Source organism: Oryx dammah, unplaced genomic scaffold (assembly GCF_014754425.2).
Source record: "Oryx dammah isolate SB20612 unplaced genomic scaffold, SCBI_Odam_1.1 HiC_scaffold_14, whole genome shotgun sequence".
Taxonomy (NCBI): domain Eukaryota; kingdom Metazoa; phylum Chordata; class Mammalia; order Artiodactyla; family Bovidae; genus Oryx; species Oryx dammah.
This window is the reverse complement of record NW_024070198.1, coordinates 15138914-15153606: the sequence shown is the minus strand read 5'-3', so window position 1 is coordinate 15153606 and position 14693 is coordinate 15138914. Positions and strand designations below refer to the sequence as shown.

At 40.3% G+C, this 14693-nt stretch overlaps 1 non-coding gene across 1 annotated transcript; it reads left to right on the top strand.

The window, feature by feature from the left end:
- The first annotated feature begins 637 nt into the window (after positions 1–637).
- LOC120874004 lies at positions 638–740 on the top strand. Its single transcript, XR_005723578.1, has one exon. It is a non-coding gene; the product is annotated as a U6 spliceosomal RNA (small nuclear RNA).
- The last annotated feature ends 13953 nt before the right edge of the window (positions 741–14693 follow it).

Sequence of the window (14693 nt, the reverse complement as noted above, 5' to 3'; positions counted from 1 at the left end):
CATGAATTTGAGCAAACTTTGAGAGATAGTGAAGGACAGAGAAGACTGGCATGCTGCAGTCCACGGGGTTGCAAAGAGTCAGACACGAATTAGTGTCTGAACAATAGTAACAGACATAATAAATATGATTAAATGAGCCTCTCCTAGTTTTCTTCCAGCATTCTCCATCTTAACACATACCACCACCATCCACTCAGTTTCTCCAGATCCTATATGCCAACTGTATACCCAGTATCTCTGCCTGGTGGTCTTAAAGTCACCTCCATCCCACTACCTCTAAGTTTAAACTCATAATTGCCTTCTCCAAATCTGCTCCTATTATAATATTCCATATCTCACCAAATGACAATATTTTAGTTGCTCACACCTAAAACCCAAGAGTCATTTTCTTTCTATACCACCCTCTTTCTTATCCAATTAGCTAAGTGTAGTGGGTTGAATTTATCTCTGGAAAAGATATGTCCAAGTCCTAACTCCAAGGACTTATGAATGTGACTTTATTAGAAAAGAGTCTTTGCAGATATAATTAAGATAAGCTTCCCAAAATGAGATAATCCTGGATTAGACATACTCCATTCCTCACAGAGCTAGTAAGTAGCTGCGATGGGTGTCCTTATGAAAGAAAAAAGAGAAAGGCTTGCTTTTGTAGCACATATACTAAAACTGGAATGATACAGAGAAGATTAGCATGGTCCCGGTGCAAGGATGACCCACAAATTCACGAAGTATTCCTATCTGGAGGGGAATAAGTTAACAGTTTAGGATTAACATATACACACTACTATATATAATACAGATAATCACAGGACCTACTGTATAGCACAGGAAACTCTACTCAGTAGGTGTAATAACCTATATGGGAAAAGAATCTGAAAAAGAAAGAATATATATATGTATAAACACACACACATATATATATGTATGTATGTATATCTAAATCACTTAGCTATATACCTGAGACTAATAAAACACTGTTAATCACCTATATGCCAATATAAAAGTTAAATTAAAAAATTCAAATAGTAATGAGTGGCAACAAAAGAGGAGAAGGCACATGGAGACTCTGGGAAGAAGACCCTGTGAAGATGGAGGCAGAGATTTGAATGATGCGTCTATAGGCCAAAGGAACACAAAGGACTGCCGGCAACACCGTCAGTTAGGAGAGAGGCACGAAGTGCATTCTCTCTCAGAGGCTTCAGAAGAAACCAACTCTGCCAACATAATTTTTTTTTAATTTTATTTATTTATTATTTTTTTACTGTTCTGGGTCTTTGTTGCTGCCCGTGGGCTTTCTCTAGTTGCGGCTAGCAGGGGCTAGTCTCTAGTTGCAGTGCACAGGTGTCTCACTGCAGTGGCTTCTGTTGCAGAACACAGGCTTTAGGGCATGCAGGCTACAGTAGCTGTAGAGCGTGGGCTCAGCAGTTGTAGTTCCCGGTTCTAGAGCATCAGCTCAATAGCTGCAGCACATGGGCTTAGTTGCTCTGCAGCATGTGGGATCATCCCTGGACCTGGGATCGAAACCCGTGTTTCCTGCACTGGCAGGCAGGTGGATTCTTCACCCCAGCCACCAGAGTAGTCCCCTTGCCAGCATCTTGATTTCAGACTTCTGGTCTCCAGAATTGTGAGAATAAATTCCTGTTGTTTTGAAGCACTAAATCTGTGGTAATTAGTTATCACAGCCTTAGGAGGCTAATATACCTAGTCTGGGCTCCCCAGGTAGCTAGGTGGTAAAAGAATCCACCTGCCAATGCAGGAGCCAAGGGTTCGGTCCCTGGGTTGGGAAGATCCCCTGAAGGAAGGAGTGGCAAACCACTCCAGTATTCTTGCCTGGAAAATACCATGGACAGAGGACCCTGGCAGGCTACAGTCCATGGGGTCGTGGACAACACTGAGCAACTACAACAACAATACCAAGTAGTCACTAAGGTCTGTTTGTTTTACCCGCCTGAATATGTTTTTTTTTTTTGATTATATAATACAATGTTATTAACTGTAGTTCACCATGTTTTACATTAGATCCTCTGAAACTAGATAGCTGAGATTCTTACAAACTTTCAGCTATAAGATGGATAAAGTCTAAGGATCTAATGTAAATATCCTCTAAATGTACTCACTTCACAATATCTACCCATCTAGACTAAGTCACCACCATCTTTTCCCTGGGTGACAGCAGTAACCTCCAACCAGTTTCTCCACATTCACTTGGGGCCACATTCAAACATTTCCCCATGCTGTGACCAAAGCACTTTCTAATAAACCCATATCTGATCACTGCCTTGCTCTTTTAGTCACTTTCATATCAACCTTTCAGCTGTTTAAAAGAAACACTTTTTCCTTAGGTTTCATTTCTCTATTGTCTCCATTTTCTTCCTCCTACATTCTGGCTGTTTCTTCAAAGTACTCTTCTAAGTTCCTCTTCCTTGAATCATCCTCAATTTCCACCAATGATTTAAATTCCGTGCATGCCTGGTAAAGCCTTAGCTAGGAAGAGAAGGTGACTAGGACTAAGGTTACGGATTGTAGTTAGAATACAAGCATTGAGAAGATGTGTATTGCAGATTAACCACAAGGGTGAGACACCCTTGTGGGAGATGAATGATGGTCAGATCACAAAGCAACTGCTGTTTGGTAAACCACAGCAGGACAGCCACAAACCGAGAGAGGTAAGATGCTCTAGAAAGGCATACTGATGCCACATATCAAGAGGCACCGCCATCCTACTCCTGGGACTGTGTCATAAGGACATAATTCAAAATAATAAAATAAAAGCTACACGAAAAGGCCTGTAACAAAATGTTTAATAGTTAAAAGTGAGAAATCACTTAAATTTAAACTGTATTAAATTAATATAGGAAGTGTACAAAAACTAGGTTTATCTATGAAATATTACAAAGTGGATTAAAATGATAAAATGTAGAAATATGGGGACATTTTGCAAAACAATATTAGATAAAAGGTAGAGAAACATAATTGTATATCATAATTATGATGATGTATAAAAATCAGCATCTCCAGTTTGATAAAGATCAAAAAGGATAGACATGAAAAGAGAATGATGGAGAGTTTTTTGGATTTTTATACTTTTCCTTTTCATGATATTTTATTTTTAAAATATTTCTATTTATCTGTGCACTTACTCATTGCCTGTGCTGCGTCTTCAGCGTTGTGCGGGCCTTCCTCCGGTTGTGGCGAGCAGGGGCTGCTCTCTAGTAGCAGTGTCCTGGCTGCTCATTGTGGTGCCTTCTCTTGTTGTGGCACAGAGACTCTAGGGAACACAGACTTCACTAGTTGCGGCGTATGGGCTCAGTAGTTGTGGTGCACAGGATTAGTTGCTCCTCGGCATGTGGGACCTTCCTAGACCAGGGATAGTGTTTCCTGCACTGGCAGGCGGACTCTTTACCACTGAGCCACCAGGGAAGCCCCTTTATGATATTTTAAAATGGATTAAATAGCAATTCTTTAAAAGAATAGTCTGAAATGCATTTCCAAACGCATATCATAACTATGAACTGTGAAGAAGCAAATAAGAGAGTCCCTTGGACTGCAAGGAGATCCAACCAGTCCATCCTAAAGGAAATCAGTCCTGAATATTCATTGGAAGGACTGATGCTGAAGCTGAAACTCCAATACTTTGGCCACATGATGCAAAGAACTGACTCATTGGAAAAGACCCTGATGCTGGGAAAGATTGAAGGCAGGAGGAGAAAGGGACGACAGAGGATGAGATGGTTGGATGGCATCACTGACGCGATGGACATGAGTTTGAGTAGGCTCCGGGGCTTGGTGATGGACAGGGAGGCCTGGTGTGCTGCAGTCCGTGGGGTTGCCAAGAGGCGGACACAACTGAGCGACTCAACTGAACTAAGAAACAGACCTTATTTAAATTGTTCAGCTTGTCCTGCTAATGTGACTGATCTGGTGCAGGATCAAGCCTTCCTTTTAGTTTTCATGTCTCCTTCTACCCCTGCGATGCAGGACAGTTTCTGTCTTTGTCTTTCATGACCTCTGGGTTATCTGTCCAGTTGCCCAGCGTCCTGCCCTGCCCATCTGATTTAATGCTCTGTCATTGTTGTCTTGAAATTCTTCATCATTTTTAAGGAAATTTTGAAATTTTCACAGTTTAATTTGATCAGGGCTCTGTAAATTACGTAGTTGATTCTGAATGACCTTGACAGTTTTGAAAAAGATTGGCTGGCTGTTTTATAAGATCCCTCAGTTTAGGTTTGGCTTAATTGTTTCTTCATAATTCAATCCAGGTTGTGAATTTTTGGTAAGAATACCACTGAAGTGATGTTGTGTTCTCATGCCTAGTAGCAGGAGGTGCAGAATGCTAGTTTATTCCCAATACTTGTAACACTAACTTTAATAACTTAGTCAAGATGATGCCTTCCAGTTTTCAGCACTGTCAAGCCACTGTTTTGTCCTCTGACACACATTTTCAAATTGCTTTGTGAAAAGGTTGTACAATTTTACATTTCCTACCAGCAGTGTGTGAAAGTGCCCATCATCCTAAACCCTCACCAAGCTAGATCCTATCTCTTAAAAAAAAATTTTCCAACTTTACAAGAGGACTTCCTTTAATTATTTCAAACTATTATACTTTTCTTTGAAAAGTACTGCTAATGAAGGTGGACCTACCTCCTTCTCCATCCCAGCCAACCCCACAACCATATTACTTAAGTCATTTACATTTCTTCTTTAGAGATTAAGTAAAAAATTTCTTTGGTCCAACTTGCTTCTAGTCCACCTCAGTGATGAGATAATCCTAATAAATATTTGTGAGCTGAAAGGGCACCACGGAGAAGTATACAAATTATAGGCCATCTCATGTGGTTTCAAATGTTTAACAAAATGGACAACAGAAACCTCCTTTAGGAGATGGTGATTATCTTTAGTATACAACTGTGCATTGTAAATTCCTGAAGGGGCTATGATAAACTGACTCTGGATTTAGGCCACTGGGGAGAGAAGAGAATCCCTGTGGCTTGCTCACAATGGATATGTGAAGGATAAACAGAATACAGGAGGAAAAAAAATTGAATAGAAGATTCTAGGGTGCTCTGTTGGAGGGCAGTGGGGATGAAGTAACCACATAACAGAAAAACTGTGATAGCTGAGTTATTCTGGTGATCCAGCTGGCATGACTTAGTCAAATTAAGTACATGCATAATCTGTGACCCAGCAATTCCTCTCCTGATTATATCCTTCAAAGGAAATTTCTCACAGGTCCTTAAGAGGAATACGAGAGGATGCTCATTAAAGTGTGCATTAAGGCGTGTTGTTGTTGTTCTTGTGTGAAGTGGAAAAGAATTTGAGACAATCCTGAATTGACATAAATATGTAATAAACAAGATGAAGAACTATGGAACAATTAGCAGTAACAGATCAGATATATACAGAGCGAGGTTAGGATACACAGATATACACAGAATAACTATATTAAAACCACTGCCAAGTGAAAAAAAGAAATGAGAATAATAAAATAAAACAAAATCATTTACATAGATGAATAATACATACATACAAAATAAATATGCCTTTTCTCAAGAACATCAATAAATTTTAAAAATCTATATAAACAACAGCTGAATATGGAAGAGAGAGAAAGGAATTGCTAAAAAGGGATAAAACTGAGTATACTGGTAAATAAGAATGTAACCTCAGATATGCAGATAACACCACCCTTATGGCAGAAAGTGAAGAGGAGCTAAAAAGCCTCTTGATGAAAGTGAAAGAGGAGAGCGAAAAAGTTGGCTTAAAGCTCAACATTCAGAAAACTAAGATCATGGCATCCGGTCCCATCACTTCATGGCAAATAGATGGGGGAACAGTGGAAACAGTGTCAGACTTTATTTTTGGGGGCTCCAAAATCACTGTAGATGGTGATTGCAGCCATGAAATCAAAAGACACTTACTCCTTGGAAGGAAAGTTATGACCAACCTAGACAGCATATTAAAAAGCAGAGACATTACTTTGCCAACAAAGGTCCATCTAGTCAAGGCTATGGTTTTTCCTGTGGTCATGTATGGATGTGAGAGTTGGACTCTGAAGAAGGCTGAGCACCGAAGAATTGATGCTTTTGAACTGTGGTGCTGGAGAAGACTCTTGAGAGTCCCTTGGACTGCAAGGAGATCCAACCAGTCCATTCTGAAGGAGATCAGCCCTGGGATTTCTTTGGAAGGAATGATGCTAAAGCTGAAACTCCAGTACTTTGGCCACCTCATGAGAAGAGCTGACTCATTGGAAAAGACTCTGATGCTGGGAGGGATTGAGGGCAGGAGGAGAAGGGGACGACAGAGGATGAGATGGCTGGGTGGCATCATGGACTCGATGGACGTGAGTCTGGGTGAACTCCGGGAGATGGTGTTGGACAGGGAGGCCTGGCGTGCTGCGATTCATGGGGTCGCAAAGAGTCGGACACAACTGAGCGACTGAACTGAACTGAAGAATGTAACAGAGTCTCTGCATGGATAAATAATGCTAATGTGTCAAGAACTGAGGAAGCTGTTAACTCTGCATTCAAGGAAGAAGAAAGAAACAAGGGGAGGAAGTAAGGAAAAGAAAGGATGGAAGTTAAGAAAGAAAAAGCAAGAGAGCAGCAAAGTGATGGGCAATCAGCCTCTGTTCCCTTTGATCACAGGGCTTTGCATGTTGTTCCACTTGCTAAAAATTCTGAGACAGTGATGACCATCACCACCGCCCCTGCCACCACACACACATACACAGTTAACTCCTCTTTCCTTTAGATCTCAGCTCAGTCATCAGTTCTTTAAAGCCTCGTATGACCTCTCTGATAAGGCCATTGTCCCTTATCATAATAGGTCTTAACACCATATTCTCTCTTTTTCGCCACTAATTACACCAAACGTTTTAGAATTAGAAAACTTTACATCTATCTGGGTGGTGTGTTTGAATAACATCTGCTTCCAATCAGTAGACCAAACCCTACAAGCGCAGGGATGGAACCATTCTCGTTCTCATGCCCGGACACTGGCTGATAGTTAAGTGGTTAGCTAATATTTGTTACGTGGGTGAATTAATAAAAGGATAAACTAATGAACTGACAATAAAGATTGGAAAAGAGAACCAAAGTGGAAGAGCTATGAAAAGAGCCTCACAGAAGGCCTTGAAATTATTTGCCAGAAAGGAGGGACTTCTTCTTAAGTTTACCACACCTTTGGCAGCCAGGTGCTGTATACCATCTCATTCACTAATAGGCGCTGTCATCCTCAAGCTTTTTTCCATATACCATTTGGGATGTGACAATTGAGAGAAACTGGAAGAGGGGTAATATTCACCAAGAATGATGAATAGAAGGGAAAGGAAAAAAGGCCTGGAGAGAAAACAAGGGTTTAGCAGAATGCAAGTGGATACTGACTAAGCTAAAAAGGAGATAGCTACCAACCCACTCCAGTATTCTTGCCTGGGAAATCCCATGGACAGGGGAGTCTGGTGGGCTACAGTTTAGGGGGTCACAAAGAGTTGGACACAACTTAGTGACTAAACAACAACCACCAAAACAGTACTTTTTTTTTTTTTAAACAGAACTTTTGACCTAAAGTGATTGATCTATTGAAAACAGTTCACCTTTGGGATGATGAATAAGAATAGGCTGAACTAATATTATGCCATGCAATCCTGAGATTTAAAAACAAGAGGCATGTCTCATACTCAAGCGTCTTTAGGGACCAATAAGGCTGATGGATAACAGACAACAGGAAGTACTGGGGTTGGTGGGGGAACTAGAGACTAAATATTGAGTGAGTGTATGGTCCACTCAGAGGTAATTAAAAAATCAATGACAAGTATTACACACACACAATTTTCACCAAACAAAACTATTCCTCTGGCAGAATCTGGCCATAAGCCTCAAGTCTGTGCCCCTATGACTGTTCTAAATCCCAAAGAGCTGACCATGTCAAATAAATAAGTAACAAAACACCCAGAATAATCAAAGTCTACAACAAGCAAGGGGGGTACATAAACTTATACCTAGGATTCACTTCAATTCATCAGTTAAATATAATCCAAAAAACAGTAAATATTTATTGTTTATAAATACAGAGTAATGACCCAGGTGTCTCAGGTTAAAAGATGGAATTAGTTAAGACTCCTGTACTTTGGTATTAGTTCTCAGTTCAGGACCTACAAGGTTTAATGAATGGGCAGTCACACCGGTTACAAAATAATCTTTCTTATCTTCTCAGTAGAAAATCAGTCTCTCATGCTGTCCATGATTTAAATCTCACCTACACATCCATTCAACTTTAAACCTATCATAGTCATGTAACGTCCCGTATTCTAAAATCATCTCGTCTATCTATATAAAATTCTGATTTCTTTAGCCTTGGGTAATAGGAAAATAATCTGTGTTTGAAATCCAGTGCCTACTCACGTCCCAGTAAAGATGCTCAATAAATGTTCACTGAATCCAAAACTGATGTTTTTAAAATATGTCCACAAATTCTCGATATTTTCTCTTCAAAAAAGTATATTTTAATTCCCCTATCATTGGGAGTGGTCTGAAATAAAGTGACTCATTTTTAACAAACTGAATAGTGGGAGTGATGACTTCCATGACTAAGATCTTTAAGAGGCATTAGAGTTTTCCCCTTGCTCTCTCTTGGATAACTTGGTCTGGGGAAAGCCAACTGCTGTATCATGAAGACACTCAAGCAGCCCTATGGAGAAGTTCATGTAGTGAGAAACTGAAGCTTCCTGCCAAAAGCCAGTAAGTAAGGAATGATACGTCCTGCCAAGAGCCATATGAGTGAGCCATCTTAAAAGTTAATCCTTTCGGGGGAGGGAGAGGACACATGTAAACTTATGGCTGATTCGCAGTTGTATGGCAGAAGCCAGCATAATATTGTAAAGCCTTTATCCTCTGATAAAAAATAAATTTTAAAAAAGAAAAAAAAAAATTAATCCTTGAGCCTCCGTAAAGTCTTCGGATGACTGTAGCCTTGACCAACAGTTAAGACTGCAACTTTTAGAAGCAGAACCATCCTGCTAAACCACTCCTAATCTCGAGATGCACAGAGACTATGTGAAATAATAAATGTTTATTATTGCTTTGACAGCTTTTAAGAGTAATTTGTTAAGCAGAAATGGATAACTCATATGCTTACTGAAATTATCATGATGTTATGGCATACATGCATCTGATGTTTAAAACCTAGCTGTTCTGGCACCTCTTTGACTTACCTTCTACTCTTCCTCCACTTCCCATCTTTGCCACCTCCAGAAGCCACTCATTCCCGTAATTTCTGGATATTAAAAAGTCCTTTTGCTCCTAATGAGCCCAAGAGAGGGATTCCTTAGGGACAGACTTTATCTTCTTTCAGGTGTGACAGATGTTGGAGGAGACATTTTGGATCATCAAGATCTCTCATCAATTTATTCACAAATATCTTATTTCACTTATGCATCCATTTATTCACCTGAGAGGATTTTAATTATTAGCAACACAGACTTCCCTGGTGGTTCAGCAGCTAAGACTCCATGCTTTCAATGTAGGGGGCCTGAGTTTGATCCCTGGTCAGGGAACTAGATCCCAATATGTCACAACTAAGAGTTTGATTGTCACAACCAATCAACTAAAGATCCCACATGCTGCAATGAAGATAGAAGCTGCCACCTGCGGCAACTAAGACTGGGTATGTAGAATGTGTGTGTGCACTCAGCCGTGTCCGACTCTTCACAACACCATGGACTATAGCCCACCAGGATCTTCTGTCCACGGAATTTTCTAGGCAAGAATACTAGAGTGGGTTGCCATTTCCTTCTCGAGGGGATCTTCCTGACCCAGGAATAGAATGCAGGTCTCTTGAATCTCAGGCACTGGCAGGCAGATTCTTTACCAGTAGTACCACCTGGGAAGCCCATAAGACTGGGTACAGCCAAATAAATAAACAATTAAAAAAATAATAATCAGCAGTATCAGCTTATAAAATGAAGGGAAGCAATCAGAAGCATAAATGCCACCTAAGCAGCTTTTAGGACTAGATGCGGATAAGCTCATAAATGGAAGTATTTCCAGACTTGTAACCAGAGGAAGGACTTGGCCTTTGGTGAAAGATGAAGTAGAGAATATTAGAATAAGCCCGAGCACATTGTGATATACAAGGTACCTAAGATGTTTCATTTTATGGTCTCTTCCCTGTGCAGGGTACTTACCAGCAGCTTTAGAATAGAGGCAGAGACAATGTGTCCTTGTTTTATAGAACACTCTTTCACAGACAGCTCCTAGCAGAGTCTGGTACAGAGAGAGAGTGAGCAACTATTGCTGCCAAAGGGATTATCAGAAACTGGACTTGACTTTGTGTGTGGAATCTACTCCCCCTTCCCCAAAGATTCTGGAAAGCAATGAATAAACAAGAGTGGCTCTGAACAGACAATGCAAGTAAAAGAAAGGGGAAATGTCAGGTCTTAGAAATTAAATTTATCAACAAAACCTCAAATAGAAAAGATTATCACAACCCTAGGAAAATCCCTCTTTGTTTCCTGATCCATAATATTGCAGATGAGGGGGGGGAAAAAAGAAAAAGCTTAAGGTATTTGATCTCTTTTGCTGAAAACCATTCCCACTGGTAGAACTGGCATCTTATTACATTTCCTGCGTGGTAAAACAAAGACTTGACTACACTATAATATCTAATCCTCAGATTTATTAACTTTGAAATGGATACAATCATAAGATTACTGAGGAAAAATAATTATATTTAGGGAAATAAAAATGCTCATGCTTAGGAAATAAAAATGCTTATTAAGTGATAATTATCTTAGGTTAGGGGTCCCCAAATTTGACACTGAGTCAAGGTGTTGTGAGTTGAAGTATGTGCCTTACAAAAGATGTTATAATTCTTATCCCCAGTAGGTAGAAATGTGACTTTATTTGGGCATAGGATCTTTACAGATGTTACCAAGTTGTGACAAAGTCATGAAACTGGGTCCTTGATCCAATATAACTAGTGTTCTTATATGAGGGGAAGATGGCCACATGAAGACACAGGGACGGGGGAGAATGCTATGTAAAGGTGGAGGCAGAGAAAGGAGAGATGCATTTACAAACCAGAGAATGCCACGAATTGCCAGCCATCACCAGAAGCTAGGAGAGGAGCATGAAACAGACTTCCCCTCAGAGCCCTGAAGAGGAACCAACTGAATCAACACCTTTATTGTATTTCCAACTTATGGCCTCCAGAACTGTGAGAGAATAAATTTTTTTGTTTTAAGCCACACAGTTTATGGTACTTTGTTATAGCAACTCCAGGAAACTATTATAGGATTTGAGAGTATGTGGTTTATATTGAAGGAGAGACCTGGAACCTCTGATGGAAGAATAAGCAAGCAAGACCGAGAAGAGAAAGTGAGTAATAGAGTAGGCTGATGGGTGGGTAGCCCTGCAGGTAGGGCTCAACTCTTCTGCAGACTCCTGGAGACAACAGAAGATGCCTCAGAGTTGTTCTGCTTCTGAGAAGTGGGGACCTTGGTGTACGTGTGGGTATAAATATCAGTCTATTAGTCTTCTGTGGTCCTGTCACAATCACCACACATTTGGGAGCTGAAAACAATGAAAACCTATTCTCTCACAGGTCTAGAGGCCAGAAGTCCGAAATCAGTATCCTTGGAATCATGCAGTCAGCAGGGCCATCCTGCCTCTGGAGGCTCCACGGGAGCGTCCGCTCCTTGCCTCTTCCTGCTTCTGGTGGCTGCTGGCGCTCTTTGACTTGCGGTTACATCGCTGCACTCTCCATTTCTGTGGTCACAAAGTCTCCTCCTCTTCCATCTGCGTGAAACCTCCCTCTGCCTAGCTCCCCTAAGAACACATGTGATTGCATCTAGGGCCTAGCTGGACAGTCCAGAATCATCTCCCTATCTCAAGATCCTTAATCATACCTTTGGCTCCAAAACATAAAATTCACCAGTTTCAGAACCTGATATCTTCAGAGGATATTCTTCAGCCGACCACACTTGGCATATGTATTTATCCTTCAGCTTTCAACTGTCATTGGTTGAAGACTGCTCTCGGGGTCTTTGGTGCTTCTTGACTGCCCTGTAGGGGTTGAGAAAAACTCCTCAGGTTAAAAGTTGCAGGTATTGGATGGAAAGTGCTGAGAGCATGTCAGTGGGATGACAGTATCTGCTACACTATTATTTTTTGTTATTTAGATTTTGGGGTTAACAATTTTAAACTGAGTAATTAATCATTAGTTATAATTATTATTATTATTAGCTATTTTAGCCTAATTTCCTGATGACCCACAATATAAATTATTTGCTCTGTGTGACCTTGCTTAGAAAAAAAAGTTTTAAGAAGAGTAAACAATGTTTTTAATGATAAAAATAATCTTCAGTAAAGTTTTATATACCACATATGTACGCAGGTACATTCAGCCCATATAGAATCTATTAAGTGGAGTCATAAAGAAACATCTCTTGAGAGGCAGACGTTTCACTTTACCTGCTGTACACAGGAGTCCAATCATTATCTTTTCATATAGGTGTCACAGACATAACGTTTAGGAATCTCTTTGCATTAGGTAGATGGATGAGATCACACCAGAAGAGCAAGCAGAACAAAAAGAGAAGTGGAAAGGTGGGTCAGGAGTGGGACCCTGAGAGTAACCTACACTGAAGAGGCAGGAGGACGAAGGAATGAAGATAGGAGGAGAAGCTGGTCAAGAGGCTGTTAAGGGAGCCAAGAGAGTCAAAATTCTAATGTGAGAAAGGAAAATTGCAGCAGAGAGATCTAATGAGGTTAAAAAAAAAAAAAGAAATACTGTAATTCAGTGCACACTTAAAAAAATTCACATTACTTGAAGGTTCTTGGTGATCTTATTGAGAGCAGTTACAGTGGAATATTATGGGCAGGACCTCAAAAGGGTTCACAGGAACCTCTGGGTACCATCCCTGTGAAGTTAGTATGGGGTAGCCCAGTGAGCCCTCTTAGTCCAGGTATTCAGGAAAGCTATGGAAAATCCAAGAGGATCTAGCCCAAACTGATCCCAATCTTAGTGTGGATTGAGTGAATGGGAAATGACACGAAGCTGGCGACGATGTAACTGAGAAACCAGATTATATTAGTAGGAATCACGTAAACTTCCATTTGTTAAGTTTGTGTTTAAATGAAAGATTACTCAAAATCAAGATGGGAAAGATTAGCTTGGCAACAAGTGCTTAAAAATGATCCAAAGATTTTTAGTTGATTATAAACTTAAAATGGGCCAAGAGTATGACCTAATTCTTAAAAAAGCTAGCACAGGCTTGGGCTGTGATAATAGAGAAAATGAAGTGGAGATACCAAGAGAAATATAGTTTTTTTCTTTTTCTTTCGAAGTAAAGACAACCAGAGAATGAGGAAAATAAAACAGCAATTAAAAGGAGAAGTCATTAGGGAAAAAAAATGAAGGATGGAAGATATTTGCATATATTAATCAGCCAAGGGGAAAAATGTGCTAGGGAGGGAAATAGAGAGCAGGGATAGTTAGTGATACATGGAATGTGATGAAGCTGGGAGAAGTTCGTTTCAAACGGCAATGGAGATGCCTCATCCTTGGAGAGACTGAACAAGAGGCTGAAAGGACGGGAGTGACCACAGATAAATTATTATGTTTGAGGAATTCAGACTCTTGGGAAGAGGACAGGCCAATGTTTTCAATTTGTTTGATGAAGCAATACTCCAGTGGGACAGGTTCTGCCGTCTCTGAGAATGTGTGTAAAGGAGAGCAGTCGGGAAATTGAGGAAGTTGGAAGAGAGGGAAAGAAGAGTTCTGGATAGAATGGGATTCTTGGTCTCTAAAGTGGGATCCAGAAACTGAAAGGTTTCTTCTCAGTCTCTATAAGACCAGCACCTACAAGGGAGCTCAGATTCTTTGGAGGTTCTATTGGCCTTTCCTCTCTAGCTCAGGACTGCTAGGCCAGACTGTCAGGATGTTCTCAGAATCGCAGACTTTAAAAACAAAAACAAGAAAAAAAACTAAAGCAGAATTCTTAAATTTATTCATGAAAAAAAAAATCTTTAAAGACAATCATTTTGAAAAACATAGTTATTCTTGCAATGCATAAATCTTCCTGTTAAAACTAATGACTTCGGAGGAATTACTAAGGAGACAGTAGAATTTACAGAAAAGCTATAGTTATAAAAAACTGAAATGCAGATGAATCTCACTGATATAACTGTTTATCAAGCAGTGGTTAAATTAAGGCAAAAAGGGTTTCAAAATAAAACATTAAGAATCATAGACTTTTGAGTGTTGGAACTCATGAGAAATCATTAGCCATTCCACAAACTCGCCCAGAGAAGCTGTCAAGGGGCAGGTATTTCACAAATGAAATAAGCTCTTCTCTGTCCCACAAAAATCAGTATTTATAAAAAAAAAAAAAAGACGAGCTATATCCTATAACAAGCTAAACATGAAGAGAGGTACAAAATACAGGATGATTGAAAACTACAGGATGACTGAAAAACTCAGATCCTCTCGTTCTGAGAAGAAAAGCCCGATTTCCTGAAGAACTGCAAGGAAATTGGGCAGGAGTCAAAGATTCAGAGACCCTGGAGAGGCCGCTGATTACCCACCTTTGGTGATTCACAGTGCCGTGCGCGGCCGTGCGCATACAAGCCCGGGCGCCGTCGGCCTAGGGCCGCGAGAGGGCGCACGATAGCCCCTGTCTACGGAAATCCCGCCCCTAT